General features: G+C 42.9%; 1 pseudogene across 1 annotated transcript in view; it reads left to right on the top strand.

Moving 5' to 3' along the window:
- The window catches only part of LOC311224273 (dynein regulatory complex protein 11-like), a 140858-nt pseudogene that overhangs the window by 3791 nt on the left and 118424 nt on the right, over positions 1 to 18643 (top strand). The window contains exons 2-5 of the transcript in view: positions 1452 to 1779; positions 4294 to 4413; positions 7263 to 7445; positions 17732 to 17803. The product of the transcript in view is annotated as a dynein regulatory complex protein 11-like (transcript). The remainder of the gene's footprint in view (positions 1 to 1451; positions 1780 to 4293; positions 4414 to 7262; positions 7446 to 17731; positions 17804 to 18643) is intronic.

Raw genomic sequence — 18643 nt, forward strand, 5'->3', positions numbered from 1 at the left:
CTGACGCTTTTATCCAAAGCGACTTACAAGTTCTGTACGACAAGTCATCAGGAAGGGCACAACTCTATCAGCTGAGTAACAATGTTCATCAAAGTGTTGAGTGCTACAGTGTAGGTTAGTATATTAGGACAAGTGCATGACACATTTATTTTTATTATGACTACCATGATTACCAGCTATTTAAAAGAACACAGCAACATTTTGGGACATTTGCTTACCGTCTTCTCCAGAGAGAGACAAGAAGATGGATACAAGTTCCCTCTCTGTGCGTTCAGTAGAAAGCTATCTGACTGCACATTAGCCTAGTTTAGCACAATGAATGGAAGCAGCCTTCCGGAGAGGTGTTAGTCGGACAACGCCTAGGCTAACCGACCATGTCCGCTTCCATTCATGTACATACTTTCAGAAAAATGTTCCTTTAATAAAAAAAAGTTGATGAAGTGATTGTCTTTCAGTGCTATTTGAAGCTTTTCAGCTTATGGTTAGTAATTACTCAGATAATACCGTGAATCAATATTATTCAGTCAAAGATATTTGTACCATGAAATCTTTATTTCAGCACATGCTTCCTCCTCTATTACCTTTAACCGAGTAGACCGGATGGCCTCCCCTGGTTCGATCCCCAGCCTGTCTTCCACGGTGTATTCCAGCTGTGAGCAGGTGACTGAAGAGTGGCTGGTATTACATCTACGGTGCCCACCAACTCTGCCTAAGTGCCCTCGAGCAAGGCACCGAACCCCAAAACTTCTCTAGGGATGCTGCACTGCAGGCCACCCTGCGCTCTGATCACTCTGATGAAATGCATACGTGTGGGGGGTGACTGTGTGCGGTTAACTATAGGAGGGATATGCGAAAAGACAAATTTCAATTGCCTTGTTGTGTACGTTGACAATAAAAAATTATCTTCATCTTGTCCGGCAGCGTGGCTACATGAGCAGAGCTCAGGACTCATGATGATCAGATGATCACAGGTTCGAGCCCCGGTGGTCATGGCTGCTGTCCCGAAAGTCGTGTTGTTGTCCAGCAGGGGGCACTCTGTCTGGGTTTCCCCGATGTTGCTGGCCAAATTCCCAATCAGGTCTCTGACATCAAGGCCACCTTTGTATTCGCTCTGGTGGCAAACCATGTTGTTTCCCCTCGGGGATTAAGAATAAAACCATACCACACCTAATCATCCCTTCCCCTTAATTAGCTGATATCAATCCCTGTCTCCTGAGCCGTTCAGCCGTTGTGTAGTAGTGTGATGTGTGCCGGGTGCCAGTGTATCATGGCAGCCATTGAGCTTGCGTAGCCCAAGGTTGGGTGCTACCAGTGGTGGTGAAGGAGGCAATTTCCCTAACCCTACATTGTAAAGCGCTTTGAGTCTGAGAAAAGCGCTATATAAATGTAATGAATTATTATTATCTTCTTCTATCTTCTAATCTGTTGCTTTCAATCCATCCCTTCCTCAGTTCGTACTCCAGGATATGGGCTGCGACCCACGGGGCGCTAGAAGACCTCCTGGTGAACGAGTTCCCCCCCGCGCCTCCGCGGCCGCAGAAGGACCGCCTCCAGGTCTTCCAGGGCCTGGCCACCTTCTACCTCAAGTACCTCCGCATCTTCCGCAACCTGGAGGCCCTCCACGACCAGATGGTTCACCCCCAGAAGAGGCGCGTGGTGCGGCTGGTGTTGGACGGGGTGATGGGCCGACTGCTGGAGTTGAAGAACGAGATGGTGGAGGTGGAGTTCTCCGAGTTCCACTACTTCGACGATGTCCTGCAAGACCTCAAGATGACGCCGGTGAGTGTTGGTGCCGGGTGTCATGATAGAGGCTACGTTTACACTGCAGGCTTTTTCAGTGCTCAATTCTGATTTATTGCTCAGATCAGATTTTCTTTTGTTTTTGGTTGTTCACATTATTTTATTCCAGTGTGAACTGGTCACGCGTCCTGTACTACTGACCCGCATGTGCAAGTGAACAATAACATAGAAGGACGTAAACATGGAGGACACTGAGATCATTTAGAATGTGAATGCAGTGGAGGCCAAGTAATTATAATAATACATCTATTTTATATAATAATACATCTATTTTATATAGCGCTTTTCCAGGTGCTCAAAGACGCTTAAATTATTATATTATATTATATTATATTATATTATATTATATTATATTATATTATATTATATTATATTATATTATATTATAATATCATATTATATTATATTATATTATATTATATTATATTATATTATATTATATTATAAAACAAATCCAACCTGTATCTGATTTAGGACCACATATGAAAGTGGCTCAAATCAGAATGGAAAAGACCAGATTCCTTGTGATTTGTGCCGTTCACACTGTCATGAAGAGAACAGATCTGAGATCTGATTTGGGCCCCTGTTACTTGCAATGTGAACGTAGCCTTAGTCACTGGTTCTTCACAATTCTGGTTATTTTCAAGCTAGATCCTATTATTCTTTTTTGTATTTTATTTTTTTATTATTTTTTAAACAAACATATAAACAAATAATGACAACACACGATAAGATATACAAGCATTAATTGTCAGGGCACATCCAATGAGATCACATTTTGGTTAGATGTCTTATATAAGATATACCCCTAATACCTGTTATCTAAAAAACCTACACACATATGCTCAGCTCGAACCCCCCCCTCCCGGACCCCACCTTGAGAAGTACCTCCACTATCCCTCGCACCTAACCAGACACTACCATTATAAGCTAGCTTTTATTCTCTCCACCACTTCTAACCACATTGACATTTTGGATTCATTGAGACCCAGAATTCTTGCTGTAGATATTTCTTGGTAAATTACATCGAGATATGTAAGAAACCAAACTTTACGGCAAATTTTTTCCGGTTGAAACCAGCGTGATGCGATCAGCTTTTTAGCTACTGTGATACCCGATAAAACCAATCTCTTTAGCTGTGGATTCACTGCAAACTCAAAAACATCATTCAATAGTAATACCGAGGGGTGTACTGGTATATTCCAAGATACGAGTTTTGATCCTATTATTCTTTATCATCTGGCATCAGGGGCGTAGCAAGGAATTCTGGGCCCTGTGCACATTATGCCGACCTGTATGACCATAGTGTCTTTATACCTGTATCACTGTACATATTAATACTACAACTCTGTACATACATCTGATCAGCTATTGCTATACTCTAGTACCTGTAGTACTAATTTATATATTTTATACCCAGTTTAATCACCTGTACATTGTATATTACTATCACACTTTACTGTTACATTTGTGCTCTGGTTGGATGCGAAACTTATTTTCCTTGTAGGCCTACTGTATCTGTGCTGTAAAATCACAATACATTTGTCTAATCTAATCTAATCACTTTAAAGGAACACGACAACATTTGCGGAAATTAGCTTACCGTCTTTTCCAGAGAGAGACAAGAAGATAGATACCAGTTTCCTCTCTGTGTGTTCAGTAGAAAGCTATCTGGCTGCATGTTAGCCTAGCTTAGCACAATGCATGTTAGTTGGACAGTGCCTAGGCTAACCGGCCATGTCCGCTTCCATTCATTGTGCTAAGCTAGGCTAACGTGCAGCCAGATTCTACTGAATTCAGATTCAGCTTTCTACTGAATGCACAGAGAGTAAACTGGTATCTATCTTCTTGTCTCTCTCTGGAGAAGACGGTAAGCTAATTTCCCAAAATGTTGGCGTGTTCTTTTCACTTAGTGTGCACTGTGTGTGTGGGGGGGGGGGGGGGGGGGGGTAATATGTTACAACTAGAACATATAGGGCGGTTAGGTGGCCGAGCGGAGATTGCGTTCGTCACCAGCCCCGGAGCTGTGAGCTGGATTCGCCTGTTCGAATCCAGCTCACAGCTCCGGGGTTGTCACCAGCTTGGCTGGCCGTCTGCACTAATACAATTGGCTGTATTAGAGGGTGGGAGAAGCTGGCGGGGTGGGTCCGGGTCGTTGTAAACAGCGACTCCTACAGTTCGGTCGGGGCGCCTGCTAAGCGCGGATTGGACTTGAGGGGGATAGTGTGGTCCTCCCACACGCTACGCCCTCTCAATGAGAATCCGCGCTGCCAGGTGAAAAGAAGCGGTGATTGGCTGGACGTGTGTCGGAGGAAGCACGTGGTAGCCTCCACTCTCCCAGATGATCTGACTGTGGGGGGTAAGTGCGCAGCGACCAGGAAGGGACTGGGAATTGGCATACGACTAACATTGGGATGGGAGAAAATCGGAGGAAAATGGAGGAAAAAAAAAAACTAGAACATATACTTACTGCATGTGCTTCTCTTCTTGCAGGAAGACCTTGAGGTACCCATTCCACGGTATTTTCTGAGAGAGAAGATGCGAATGCTAAGAGACAGAGAGAAGATGCTCGCTCACATCCTGGCTAAAGGAGGACTCATCGCTCCAGAGCCGGTTAGTCCAACAACACTTTCTACACAGAGCCTTTCTGCCCCACACAAAGGCTAACCACAGTAACAACAAGTTCGGTCCAAATTGTATTATGATTTAAATTGAACCTTTGGGATATCTGTTTTATTTTGTGTTACAAATATTCTTCTGTTCCAGAGAAAATATGGTGTAAAAATTGCAGTAATATTGGTGCGGCTGGGTAGCGCAGTGGACTAAGCACTCGCCTACCGAAATTGAACCTCTTGGGATATCTGACATGCGGTCACTGTAGTACTAATAATAGTTTGGTTGTCCCTGAAAAGCTAACACTAGCTAGCGCTTGTAACAAAATCTCTCTCTCTCTCTCTCTCTCTCTCTCTCTCTCTCTCTCTCTCTCTCTCTCTCTCTCTCTCTCTCTCTCTCTCTCTCTCTCTCTCTCTCTCTCTCTCTCTGGCTGACTCATCCTACCGTCCTACCATAATTCGCTCCAGGTCTTTGCATACTGGGACCAGATAGTACAACCATAACCAGATGTTAAATAGGCTTATTTAATAATTGTACATGGCACACTTTGTAGCCAAGTCATAATAACTGTCAACTTGATAGTATTAGGCTACAATATATATATATATATATATATATATATATATATATATATATATATATATATATATATATATATATATATATATATATATATAGAGAGAGAGAGAGAGAGAGAGAGATTCACATTCACCCATTCACTCACATATTCACACATCGGCGGAGGCAACCATGCAAGGTGCCAACCTGCTCATCGGGAGCAATTAGGGGTTAAGTGTCTTGCTCAAGGACACGCTGCCCGGGAGGAGTGGGAACCTTCCGATTACCAGACGACCGCTCTACCTCCTGAGCCACTGTCGCAACAAATCTATATCTATCTATCAAAACAGTTCTCCTCAAACTGAAAATACATTAACATTGTAGTTACTGCACTTTCCCTTTGCATTAGCTATGTAACTGCATGGTAATACAAAGGCAGAGTGCAGTATCTGCATTTTTGGGCTCATAGGTCAAATCATTGGTTGTGGTTTTAATTAAGGTATAAAAATGAGTTAATGAATACCTATTTAATTAGTGCATCACCACGTTTCTACCTATAACACATTTGGCTGGACAGTCAAAAAAACGTTGAAGCCAAGCAAAGCTGCTTTGTAGAGCTGCTCTCACTTTAGGTGGTAATTGACCAAGATATTTTTTGTCAATTAGTTATTCTCAAAAATAGTTTTTCTCATTGTTTTATGTGTTATTTCTTGAAAAACTAGGTCTAAAAACATCTCTGGTATTACATATCTGTTATTTAAATTAACTAAGGATTTCCTTTGTCACAGGAAGTCCTACTTCATGGTACAGTAGTTGCTCACTGTGCAAATACACTGTCTTCATCCAATTAAAAATAATTAAATTAAATATTCATGCCAAAGCTTCTGAAAATATATAAATAATACATGTATTTATTTATTTAATAAATAAATGAAGAGTCAATTACATAAATGTGAGCTAAGTTGTATGCCATTATACTGTTAATAAATGATGCATTTCAAAAGTACTAGAGTGGTAGATTAATTACACTGACTATATGCAAGTATATCATTGATCTGTCCAAGGCATTTGACTGTATAAAGACTGTCAGGCTTTAAAACTGTGTAGGACCCAGACCTAGAACTGCGCCCTGAGAGGGAGGTTTGCCCTGAGTGGGAAGTTCGAAGGGTCAAAGTGGGTATAAACAGGAGGGAAGACTGTCAGGTTTTAAACTGTGGATACCAAACATAGAAGTTAAGATGACTTTAAATCATTAAACAGTGCGGCTGGGTGGCGCAGCGGACATTGCGCTCGTCACCAACGCAAGAGACACCGGTATCGAATCCGGCTGTCAGCGTTGCCTCTGGCTTGGGCCGGCCGTCATACTGACTCAATTGGCAGAGCCAGCGGGAGGGGAGTCGATGGGTGGTAGTTTGATCGTTGTAAACAGCGACTCCTACAGGTCGGTCAGGGCGCCTGCACAGGAAATGGCGGGGGCAGTGTGAGCCTCCCACACGTTACACCTCGCCAATGAGAGTCCGCGCTGGCAGGTGAAAAGATGTGACTGGCTGCCTCCACATGTATCGGAGGGGACATGTGATGGGCTTCTATCCTCCCTACGACTGGCCAGTGGGGGGCACATGCGAGCAACGATCAGGGGAGGGGAGGGAGAATTGGCACGAGAGGTAAATTGGGATGGGAGAAGAATCACAGAAAAAGGAGGAGAAAAAGTAGATACAAAAAAAAACATTAAACAGTAATCCAGAACTATTTGATTGCACTGTAAAAAAATACTGTGATTTTATATGTCTGCACTTTATGTGCTCATTGTATGTCTATTCTATTCTCCTATTTGATTGCACTGCACTATTGCACTATTTTACTCTGTCTATTCTATCTTATTATTTTTATTATCTATTATCTATTTTTAAAACTGAATCTAACCATAAACAAGGTGGCCTGTTGGGATGTTATTGTGAATGTGTCTGCACTTTATGTGCTCATTGTATGCCTATCTTCTCTGTTGTAAAGCACTTTGAGCTGCACTTTTTGTATGAAAGGTATACAAATAAAGTGTATTATTATTATTATTATTATTATTATTATTATTATTATTATTATTATTATTATTATTATTATTATTATTATTATTATTATTATTATTATTATTATTATTATTATTATTATTATTATTATTATTATTATTATTATTATTATTATTATTATTATTATTATTATTATTATTATTATTATTATTATTATTATTATTATTATTATTATTATTATTATTATTATTATATTTCTGCCCGTAGCAGATGTCCCCGATGTGTTTGGAGGAGGCGGTGCGAATCCTCCAGGTTTGTGAGCGGGCGCGCCAGGGACGCCTCAGGGCCACGTTCATGAAGGAGATCCGGAAGGCGGAGAAAGAAGGCCTCACCCAGCCCCGTGTCCCCAGCGTGCTGCACCCCGAGCAGGCGGCCACTCTGGTTCAGAAGGTATGTCTTCTATATATGTGCTACCATCTGTCATGAACCATGCTCAGGGGACAGACTAAACGATTCACTTTAAACAAAATGTCACTTTAAATAATGGAAAGTCACTTTAAAGTGAGGAGGTACTGTATAGTATAGTTTAGACACATTAAGAGTAAAAATTGTAAATTGTATATTGTATAGTAGTTTATACAACGGCATGCAAATTTCTCGATTCTGATTGGCCATTTACACGTCTTTATTGGCAACAATCCACGGTCCTGGGCTCAGGACCCGCCCACAACCGAATCACATATCACTCCCCGGCTCACTCCGGGAGAAAACAAGATCGCGGACAACAAATGGATATGTTGATAGCACCATAACGACTAAATATGAAGCGATTCTGTCAAGGGGAATGTGCCGTACTGTATTGTACCCATTCTGCATCTGGTAATAAAATTTTCAATCAATCATTCCAATAATACACAGTTGGATGTGTTAGTTGGTTGGATGCACTTCAAGCTGCTTCCACATGAGGCAACTTCTCTCAATCATTCCAATAATACACAGTTGGATGTGTTAGTTTGGTTGGATGCACTTCAAGCTGCTTCCACATGGAGGCAACTTGTCTTTTTTGTAGTTGTGGGAACTACTTTTTCTGGCGGATGGTTTTTTCAATAAATCTTCGATTAATGTGTGTTTATTGTATAGAAATAAGGTTGGATGAATCTGGCAGTTGTATAAAAGCTTTACACCACTTGTAGTCGTGATTTGTGACCAATAAACCATGCCTAGGGGGGTCTAACGACCCTCGGCTGCGCCTCGGGCCTAACGACCACCCCTAGGCATGGTTTATTGGTCACAAACCACTCCTGCGCGTGATGTAATGCTTAAGTACATAGGAACCAGTTTCTCAGGAACTTAGCATGTCTTTTTTTATCATGCAGATCTCGTGTCTTACCTGTTTTCTTTCATTCTATGCCTATTTTATTATTGTATTTTGCACAATCAATGCGGGCATGACCACCCGCATTTCACTGTATGCCCTGGTATGTATGTGACAAAGAAACCTCTTGATTCTTGATTCTTAAATAAGGGAGACCACACAAGTATACTTGATGATTTAACCCTTTCCCTACCCACATTCAAAACCGCTCTTGTCACAAATGTATCAGTACTAAATACCTATATGTCCCTATGCCATAAATGTCATGTATGTTGTGTATGTCATAAATGTCTATATGAATTGAAAATGGGGGACCCTGATGGAAACAAGACAAACGTCTTTCTCAGGTCTGCATCCCCTTAACAATTGTGTGTATTGAGCCGTACTGTATTGTACCCATTCTGCAATCTGTTAAATAAAGTTTTCATTCATTCATTCATTCATTCATTCATTCATTCATTCATTCATTCATTCATTCACACTACAGACGGTGAACCTTTCACTACCACACTACAGACGGTGAACCTTCTGTAGTGTGGTTGTGAAAGGGTTAACCCTTTGTCGGGTGGCAGTGAAAGGGTTAACCTTGTGTATTGTTGCAGTGAAAGGGTTAACCCTTTGGTAGTGTGGTAGTGAAAGTAATTTAATGATTATTAAATAATGAAAGAGTGAGCGGAAACCAAACAAAAGGTCATGGCCAGCTTGGAGGAGAGGAGAGAGACAATATGGAGAAGCCAGTCCTTATAGCCTTTGAGCTCAGCAGGTATGACTCCTCCTACTGACAGTGTCTGTGAATGACAGACAGGTTAGCACATACACAGGTATACCCCTTATATTAGCTAACCTGTAGGAGAGGGATGGGGTTGTCACACCCAGTGATGCCACAGATTACTTAATAATCTGATTACTGATTACTCCTAATCTAGTTACTTTACTGATTACTTGATTATCAAAGTAACTTACTTTGAAAGTAACTAGGTTACGAAGTCGTCGTCGTCGTCCCCTGCTGCTGCCACAACGTAAGAATGACAACAGTTTTTTTTAATAATGCTTTATCGCAAGTGCATACAAAAAAATAATAATAAAAAAAATCTAACCCTAACTAACCTTACTGTCATGCACTTGTCCTAATAAACTAACCTACACTATAGCACTCAACACTTTGATGAACATTGTTACTCAGCTGAGTTGTGCCCTTCCTGATGACTTGCCGTACAGAACTTGTAAGTCGCTTTGGATAAAAGCGTCAGCTAAATGACTAAATGTAAATGTAAATAATGTCATAAATCGTGATTGGCTGTTGATTTAACTTCATGCTGAAGCCATTCTAAAATCAGCTATAAACGTAAACATGTGTGTGTGGCCGGTCTAGCTGACTGTACCCCTGGCTCTCTTATCATCAGCATTATGAGATAGTAACTAAATAGTAACGCACAGCCACTTGGAAAAGTAACTGTAATCAGATTACTGGCTTGTAAAAAGTAACAAGTTAGATGACTATTTACTGAAAAAAGTTATCAGATTAGAGTAACTAGTTACTGGCATCACTCATAACGAATTTAACCCCTCAGACAAAGAACAATATAAGTGTAACTGAGTGGATATGCAGCAGAGTTCAACTAGACCTGTGCTCTTAATGAGTACAATGTTTTCACAAAAGATCATGCTCTTGGGTCCCAGGCACTCAGAAAGTAGAGCAGGAAGGAAGATATCTTAAAAAGCCTTTATTGTATCACGGCTACATAGTTTATGAACGCCAACATGTTTTGACCAAGCTGGTGCCCTGATGAAGATCAGCTTGGTCAAAACATGTTGGCGTTTTGAAACTATGTAGCTGTGAGACGGGGCGACAGTGGCTCAGGAGGTAGAGCAGTCGTCTGGTAACCTGGAGGTTCCCGGTTCGATTCCCGCTCCTCCCGGGCAGCCTGTCGAAGTGTCCTTGAGCAAGACACATAACCCCTAATTGCTCTCGATGAGCAGGTCGGCACCTTGCATGGTTGCCTCTGCCGTGTGAGTGAATGGGAAAATGTGAGGAGGTAAAGCGCTTTGGATAAATGCAGCCATTTACCATTTGATACAATAAAGGCTTTTTAAGATATTTCCCTTCCTGCTATGCTGTTTGAGTTCCTGTAAACGAGTGGATTTGAACCTGCAACCACACGCGGCAGCTCTAACCAGCTGAGCTAAAGGGTCAGACCTGTTAGCAGGTGTTGGTTGACTGCGACTGACTCCTCAGTAGTTTTACCGTCCTCCCCCCTGAGAAGTGCGTCGTTGCACGTTATTTCATCATATTCGTACGTGCACTTTCCTGGGGCTAAGGCACTGAGAGATCCCACCCCCTTTTCTACCTAAATCTGGATACAGATTGCCCCCGCTGGCACCAATGTAACCGAGTGGATTTGAACCTGGGACCCTATGATCCACAGGCAGCCGCACTAACCAGCTGAGCTACAGAGTGAGACCCGTTAGCAGGTGCCGGTTGACTGTGACTCATCAACCGCCCCAACTTGTAATGGGCGAAAGTGATTCAGGAAGTTGTCTGGTAATCGGAAGGTTCCTGGTTAAATTCTGGCTCCTCCCGGCAGCGCGTCGAAGTGTCAATGAGCAAAGACACTTAACTGCTCCCGAGCAGGTTGGCACCTTGTATGTTTGCCTCCGCTGTTAGTGTGTTAGTGTTTGAGTGTGTTAGTGTGTTAGTGTGTTAGTGTTTGAGTGTGTTAGTGTGTTAATGTGTTAGTGTTTGAGTGTGTTAGTGTTTGAGTGTGTTAGTGTGTTTGTGTTTGAGTGTGTTAGTGTGTTAGTGTGTTTGTGTTTGTATGTGTTAGTGTGTTAGTGTTGGAGTGTGTTAGTGTGTTTGTGTTAGTGTTTGAGTGTGTTAGTGTTTGAGTGAGTTAGTGTGTTAGTGTTTGAGTGTGTTAGTGTTTGAGTGTGTTAGTGTGTTAGTGTTTGAGTGTGTTAGTGTTTGAGTGTGTTAGTGTGTTAGTGTGTTAGTGTTTGAGTGTATTAGTGTGTTAGTGTTTGAGTGTATTAGTGTGTTAGTGTGTTAGTGTTTGAGTGTGTTAGTGTGTTAGTGTTTGAGTGTGTTAGTGTGTTAGTGTTTGAGTGTATTAGTGTGTTAGTGTTGGAGTGTGTTAGTGTGTTTGTGTTAGTGTTTGAGTGTGTTAGTGTTTGAGTGAGTTAGTGTGTTAGTGTTTGAGTGTGTTAGTGTTTGAGTGTGTTAGTGTTTGAGTGTGTTAGTGTGTTAGTGTTTGAGTGTGTTAGTGTTTGAGTGTGTTAGTGTGTTAGTGTGTTAGTGTTTGAGTGTATTAGTGTGTTAGTGTTTGAGTGTATTAGTGTGTTAGTGTGTTAGTGTTTGAGTGTGTTAGTGTGTTAGTGTTTGAGTGTGTTAGTGTGTTAGTGTTTGAGTGTATTAGTGTGTTAGTGTGTTAGTGTTTGAGTGTGTTAGTGTGTTAGTGTTTGAGTGTGTTAGTGTGTTAGTGTGTTAGTGTTTGAGTGTGTTAGTGTGTTAGTGTTTGAGTGTATTAGTGTGTTAGTGTTTGAGTGTATTAGTGTGTTAGTGTTTGAGTGTGTTAGTGTTTGAGTGTGTTAGTGTGTTAGTGTTTGAGTGTATTAGTGTGTTAGTGTTTGAGTGTGTTAGTGTGTTAGTGTTTGAGTGTGTTAGTGTTTGAGTGTGTTAGTGTGTTAGTGTGTTAGTGTTTGAGTGTGTTAGTGTGTTAGTGTGTTAGTGTTTGAGTGAATGGGTGAATGTGAAGCATAAGTTGTAAAGCGCTTTGGATAAAAGTGATACAGTCGTTATCCCCCCGAGAAGTGCGTCCTTGCATGTTCTTTTATCCACATGCGCACATTCCCGAGGTTAAGACACTCAGATCCAACCCCTGTTGCTACATAAAACTGGGCAGTGAGATCCCACCTCTGTCACCAATGTAACCCAGTGGATCTGAACCTGGGACCATATATGATCCACAGGCGGCCGCACTAACCAGCTGAGCTAAAGGGCCAGACTCGGTAGCAGGTGCTGGTTGACTGCGACAGACTCCTCAATAGTTTACATAAGTCTGTTTTTAAAAATATCTTTTGACAGCTCGTGTATTTTTCCAGCTGTTAAAGTCAATCAAAATCGCTTGGAGGGTGGGTGATTGTGGATCCATGTAACTATTTCCAGTGTGGAGATGTGTAAAGCTTTGAAAGCTCCAAAAAAAGTCAACCTGGATCCTTATCTTTTAAAGCGTGCAGCTGGTTCTATTGCTCGTATTCTTAACCAGAGTGTTCTCCCCTTTACTGAAAGGAGGGGACACTTTGGACTTAAACAACTACCGCCCTATTTCCAAAACGTCCTACCATTGTCAAGATTTTTGAATCTCAAGTAAACTCTCAATTGAAACACGTGTTGGACGACAACAATATTATTATTATTTTTTTATCCACTTTTTCTCCCATTTTTCTCCCATCCCAATTTCGTATCATCCAATTCAACCCTCCCCTGTCTCGAACGCTGTTTCTTGCCTCCCACAAGCCGGCTGCAATGTGGACTAAGTCATACATAGCACGAGTCCCCTCCGATACTCGAGGTAACAGCAGTCGCATCTTTTCACCTGCGCGGCGCAATCTTTCAGCGTCAGGGGTCTGAGCTTTGGAGGGGCGCCGCCCCCATCGCTTCCTGATTCTACCGCGCAGGCGCACCAACCGACCTGTAGGAGTCGCTGTCCCCAACGCCCGATCCCCACCCATCAGTTTCCCTCCCCCTAATACGGCCAATGTGTATTAGTACGGACGACCAGCTAAACTGAAAGCAAATGTGGAGCGCTGGGCTCGAACAGGCGAACCCAGCGTCTCCAGTATTCGTGGTGAGCGCCTTGCCCACTGCACCATGTAGCCCGGACGACAACAATATTCTAAGTTAAAATCAGTCTGGCTTTACATCAGGTACCATAATAGCAGCTACAGTAGGTTGGTAACAAATTATATTATCAATGCCTTGGACAGAAATCAGCACTGTGCTGCACTGTTTGTTGATCTGTCCAAGGAAGTGGAAGAGCTGCTGTTGTTAGGCAGTGGTTCAGGGACTACTTGACAGACAGGGTGCAGACAGAACCCAGTGTGTATATATACAATGATGTCGGTATGTGTGACGAGGCTAGAGAGTGGTTCAGGAACTACTTTGCAGATGGAACCCAGTGTGTATATACAGATGGTTACAAACCAATAGAATAGAATAGAATAGAATAGAATAGAATAGAATTAGGGATGTCCGATATTATCGGCCGACCGATATTATCGGCCGATATCGGCAGTAAAATGTGATATCGGAAAATATCGGTATCGTTAAAAAAAAAAAAAAAATTTTTTTTTTTTTTTTTTTTACATTTATTTAACCTTTATTTACCCAGGCAAGCAAGTAAGAACCAATTCTTATTTTATTTATTGTCAAAAGTATGCATGTTGGTTTAATTCAACAACAAGAGATATGTAATGTTAATTTTAACTTTTTTAATTATCATATTTTGCACAGATAATGCTTACATTTAGAAAGCCTTTTGAATGCATCCAGTGAAATTATTAATTACCTGAAATTATTCAGTTTTTTTGGGGGGAAACCCTGCATATATCGGTATCGGTTGATATCGGTATCGGTATCGGTATCGAAATTAAGAGTTGGACAATATCGGAATATCGGTATCGGTAAAAAAGCCAATATCGAGCATCCCTAAATAGAATAGAATATAAATACTTTATTCAGCACTACAGATCGCTCACAGTAAACAGTAAACATTTAGGTAGTCAGAAACAAAAGTCACAAATAAGAATACAAATAAGAATAAAATACGGTCCGGGATATATACATTCTGTTATGTATATACGTTCTAAAATAGAAAATATACAGCCACAAATATACAGAGATATACAGTATAAGTGTACAGTACTAAGTGTAACATTTTAAAAATGGCGATTTAAAAGTAAAAGTCCGGGGGGATTATGACAGATAGTACTGTGTCACCCTGTGCTCAGTGATGCACAGTGAGGCACAGTGATGCGTTATATAGTCTGATGGCTGTCGGAATGAAGGACTTCCTGTGCCGTTCAGTGTGGCACTGAACGTGCTCCTTCATGCTTCATGGAGATCACTAAGGGAGTCCCCCAAGGATCAGTTTTAGCCGCTGGCTCGGTTTCTGTTTTTATAAATACCATTGGGAAGGACATGCTTACAGTGCATCTTTAGGCAAATTATACAATAGTCTCTACTCAGTTGCCTCTTCTCTGACACGGGGTGTTAGTGAGCTCCAGACTGCCTGTGAACAGCTGCAGGCCTCATTGTAGGAAGCTGAAAACCAAATTCATGATCTTTTCCAGAGCTTGCTCCAAGATCTCAAATAATGATGGCATTCATATACTCAATTTAAAGAGTACTTGTGTATTTGGGCTAGGCTGAGTTTTTATTATGGAAATAGGGCCTGTCTTAATTTAGTAGTTAGGAAATCACTTGTACAGTATATGTTCGTTCTTAAAAGAACACACCAACCTTTTGGGAAATGAGCTCATTTGCCATCTACCCTGGAGTTAGACAAGCAGATACCCTTTTCTTCTCCGTGCATGCATTAGGCTTAGGGAACAGCCGCACCGTTAGCCTAGCTTAGCGTCATTCACTGGAAGTAGGTGTGCCAGTGTAGCCTAGTTCCCAACAGTCACGAAATACACTCCAAATATAACTCCAAAACTTTCCTGTAAACAAGTTGTGACCTGTGTATTTACCACATAAAAAAAAGATAAATATTACATTTTCTTTTGTTCTCTAAGCAGATATACTTGGAACAATACGCAGCAGTTGTTCCGCACAAAATTGTTCAGAGTATATATCTGCTTAGAAAACGAAAATGTAATATTTCTTTTAATTTATTTCTCCACATGGTAAATACATAGGTCACACTGTATCACAGTTCTGTACATTTTTATATCCAACTCATCACTGTGTACTCTATGATTTGGTTTCCGGGTCTTCATTAAGCCTAAGGAGACGGCAGCTTTGGTATATTTTTATTTACAGAGCCATAAACTCCCTGTATATCTGTGTAATCTATCACTCACCACCACCAGCTGTTATAATGTTCCTTCCACTAGATGGCTGCTCTGTCAGGTACCCAGGATATATATATATATAGATCAATCAAAAGTACTGAACCTCTACTATCTTTAACTATGAATGTACTCCAATGTCACATCTTTGGATAAGTAGGTTTGAAAAGTCTATTCATCTGAAAACCTAAAACAGATTTATCTGGGTCTTCATTTGAAAGGTCATGTAAATGTATGCTTGTTTCAGCTCAAGTCTATATTTACCATCTCATTCCTGAATATGTACCCCATCGGTAGCCCATCCATCGATGCGTTTCCGAACCCAAAACACTGCGCGAAGGACCGGAGAGGTCTGATCCTAGTGTGAACCTACATGTTGGCACAGCGCACGGTAACCTCTTAATTACTTGGCACCGCCCCACCTCAGCCGTGCCTCATCGCTCAACCCCAGAGAACACGTGTCACATGAGCCGCGCCCGTCCCCTATTGTGAAATCGCCGTGCCCGCAGGCTGTTGGGCCCCCCGGGGGGGGGGAAGGGGTAGTAGCGCTGGGCGCGACGAGAGAGCAGAGGGGAAAGTGAGCCGGGATTTCAGGTGTTAGTTTCCATGACCTTCGCTAATCTGGTAATCTGATCCGCAGAGGGGTTTCTGACGCGCGTTGTGAGAAGATGAATGGGCTACGGTCACGGAAGAGTAGTAGGCCGCGCAGCGATGACACCGAGAGATAACTTTGTCGCACTTTAAAGGCCTGGAGATATGGAGCGCATGCCCGGGCACATAGCGGGGGACGGCCAAGTTATCTGCGCGGCTCGTTTGGTTGCTCCTCCATCGCCTGTCTTCGTGCGGTTCATCGAAAGGCTCTGCGTCAACATGAGGGCCACGAGGAATCACGACCCCTTGCTACATTATTAAAACTGTGAATCAACTTGTTTGACCGCTTCTTAAGACTGGAATGTGCTTTTTTTTCTGGTCGAGCTGATAAAATACATCAATACACTACTAGACTTTTACTGCCCTCTGTGGTAAAGTTCATTTCATAGTGAAACGTGTCAGGCTCCTCACACGCCTATGACATCACAGCTCCTCACATGAGTGGGCAGAGGGGGCCTGTTACCGTACAAAACACGGTCTGATGTTACAGTGAGTTGGAACTGACTCCTGGGTTTTGTACAACACACACACACGCACGCACACACACACACACACACATGCATCCCCCCCCACACACACACACACACACACACACATGCATCCCCACACACACGCACAGACAAATTTTTTATATCAAATAAAAAAAATTGCCTTCAAAAGAAATCGCCCCAATTTTTGTCGTTATGCCAATTCCCCCTGGTCGTTGCGCTGCCCTACTGTCGGTCTGGGGAGGGTGTAGACTACCACATGCTGCCCTACTGTCGGTCTGGGGAGGGCATAGACTACCACATGCTGCCCTACTGTCGTTCTGGGGTGGTGTAGACTACCACATGCTGCCCTACTGTCGTTCTGGGGTGGTGTAGACTACCACATGCTGCCCTACTGTCGGTCTGGGGAGGGTGTAGACTACCACATGCTGCCCTACTGTCGGTCTGGGGAGGGTGTAGACTACAACATGCTGCCCTACTATCGGTCTGGGAGGAGGGTATAGACCACCACATGCTGCCCTACTGTCAGTCTGGAGAGGGTGTAGACTACCACATGCTGCCCTACTATCGGTCTGGGAGGAGGGTGTAGACCACCACATGCTGCCCTACTATCGGTCTGGGAGGAGGGTGTAGACTACCACATGCTGCCCTACTGTCGGTCTGAGGAGGGTATAGACCACCACATGCTGCCCTACTGTTGGTCTGGGGAGGGTGTAGACCACCACATGCTGCCCTACTGTTGGTCTGGGGAGGGTGTAGACTACCACATGCTGCCCTACTGTCGGTCTGGGGAGGGTGTAGACCACCACATGCTGCCCTACTGTCGGTTTCCCCCAGATCCCCTCTTGCTGAACAGGCGCATCGACCGACCAGTAGGAGTCGCTATTGTAACGACCAGGACTCACACCCCACCGGCTTCCCACCCGCGAACACTGACAATAGTGTTCGTAGGTATCGCTGCCGGGAATTGAACCTGTGTCTCTGTGGTGGCAGGCGAGGGCTTAGACCTCTACACCACCCAGACGCCCCCCAAACACACAAAGTTTACATAAATTTATCTAAATTGACCAATTATTCAAGTTATTTGGGATAACGCGCACACACATACACATACACACACAGGGCCTCAGGTGAGTGACTGTGGTGTCTTCCAGGTGTGGCGGGGCTATAGTCAGAGGAAGAAGACGAGGAGGGAGCGTCAGGAGGAACTGATATTTCTGGGAATGGTAAGATGCTGCGTGTGTGTGTGCGTGTGTGTGTGCGTGCGTGTGTGCGTGCGTGCGTGCGTGCGTGTGCGTGCGTGCGTGCGTGCGTGTGTGTGTGTGCGTGCGTGCGTGCGTGTGTGTGTGTGCGTGTGTGTGTGTGGCCGTGCGTGCGTGCGTGTGCGCGTGCGTGCGTGCGCGTGTGTGTGTGCCTTTAAGAAAGGTGCAGGTCTATTCTCCCTTTCGGTCATAAACGCCTAGTTCCGTCAGGCCAATCAGTGTGTCAGCCTCAGGTAGGAGACGGTGTTGTGTCGTCGCCGTCGTCGTCGTCATGGTGACGCCTCCTCAACACACGTTAATTGGCCAGGTGTGTGATACACACATGTTTGCCACATCCTTATTTGGCCTCGCCACCGGCACTACTTTTCACATGATTACAGAAACCAGGAACAATCTAGGTTAGAATTAATCTTGTACAAAACAAATACTCCCCCCTGCTAAAGAATGTGTACTTGCGGCTTAACAGATGTGGTTGGAGTCAGAGAAGCCAAGCGTCCACCAGTCATCCAAAAGGGAAATCCCACCCACCAGCCAAGGGATATGTTTTGATTAGCTGATGATTTCATGATTGTGTGCGATTAATTCATTTTAAGTTATGTAACCGACCGACCGACTGGGCCTGTTTCTAAAAAGTAGCCGTAACAAAAAGAAGAAATACATTGACAGTTAATTCATTGTGTAATAACATACAAAGTTATTCTCAAAAACATACAACCTCTGTGCAAATATTTTTTTTTATCATATTATATTTATGTAAACCTAGCTGCTAAAACAAATCATTAAACCGGCTTGATCAAAATATCT

This window comes from Notolepis coatsorum, assembly GCF_963971535.1.
Source record: "Notolepis coatsorum genome assembly, chromosome: 1".
Classification (NCBI taxonomy): domain Eukaryota; kingdom Metazoa; phylum Chordata; class Actinopteri; order Aulopiformes; family Paralepididae; genus Notolepis; species Notolepis coatsorum.